The sequence below is a fragment of the Echinops telfairi genome, unplaced genomic scaffold (genome assembly GCF_000313985.2).
Source record: "Echinops telfairi isolate 266 unplaced genomic scaffold, ASM31398v2 ScPeMD7_7419;HRSCAF=8457, whole genome shotgun sequence".
Classification (NCBI taxonomy): domain Eukaryota; kingdom Metazoa; phylum Chordata; class Mammalia; order Afrosoricida; family Tenrecidae; genus Echinops; species Echinops telfairi.
Window position 1 is genome coordinate 848,140 of NW_022111319.1, and position 1,309 is coordinate 849,448.

Genomic DNA, 1,309 nt, shown 5'->3' on the forward strand with positions numbered 1-1,309 from the left:
TGGGCACCATCCGCTTTCTTCACCACATTTTCTTGTGCACCCATTGTCTTCAGCAATTGTGCCAGGCAGGTGAGCATCTCAGATTGCTGGATTGTTTGAACAAGGTGTTCTTGTGTTGAGGGAGTACTTGTGCAGGGGCCCACTGTCCATCTGTTTTCTTAATACTCAACCTACAAATATATGTACATAGATCTATTTCCCACTCGTCATATATAAATATATTTACATCTTTATATGACTACCTGTTGCCTCCTAGTTCATTCCTCTATTTTTTGTACTTTCCTCTTGTCCCACTATCATGTTCTTCCTTCATTTGGATTTTAGGAATTCCTCTCAGATACATTGCCCTTGATCCAACCCTTCCAGGCCTCCCACACCCTCCTGGACATTGATTTTGGATCACTTGTTGTTCCCTTGTCCCTGTGCTTGTTAACACCCTCTTCCTTTCCCCCGCCTCTCCTACCCCCATGTTCCCCAGAACTGTCATCCCGTTGTTCTCTCTTCTGGCTTGTTTATTCCGCCTATCCCTTCCATGTAGACATGCTATGTACCATCACAAGACTGAGTGCAATGAAGCAACAAGAGAAAGTAAAACAATGGCTACAACAACAACACCACACCCACATGCATACATATATAACCATATGAATAGTTCAGGGTCTGCTTGCTTTCTTTCACGTGTGCTTTCCAGTCAAGTCTGATGGGGTGCCATGCCCTGTACCACCTCTATCCCTGGGGACCTCATCACTCTGCTCCCCCTGCTGCTCTGATGCATGCCCCCAGAGACTGGCGTTCAGCATGGTGAGCTCATGGCGGGCACAATTCCCATTGTGTGTCTCCAGTGCTGTCCCCAGTGGTGCGATGGGTAAACGAGGAACACTGTGTCCTGTGGTGGGGCCGGCCCTGTGGTCATCTCCGTGCATCGCTGTTCCGAACAGGCACATTGTCCCCAGGGCTCAGAAAGCCAGGATGTGCTCCACTCTTTCCTTTTCTTCCCCCTCCCCCCTCATTGGCTCCCATGTGCTCCGACCAGACCAGTCCCCCTTCCCCTCTTCCCGAGCTGCAGCTTAAGTGCTGTCCTCTGAAGTGAATTCCCCCTGGGGGAGGGTGGTGCTGTGCACTCAGTTGGTAATGGGGCCAGCCCCTCAGGCCCCTCCATCAGTTCCCTGCTTCATGTCAGTGTGTTGCGTACCTGTCTTGGAGCTCCGGGTTGAAGTCTGGTCCCTCTTTCCCTGTGGAGACACAATCAACACCCTCCCCCTGTGTGGGTTAGTGCCCTGTTCCCCCGGCTATCCATACCTTTTTCCCT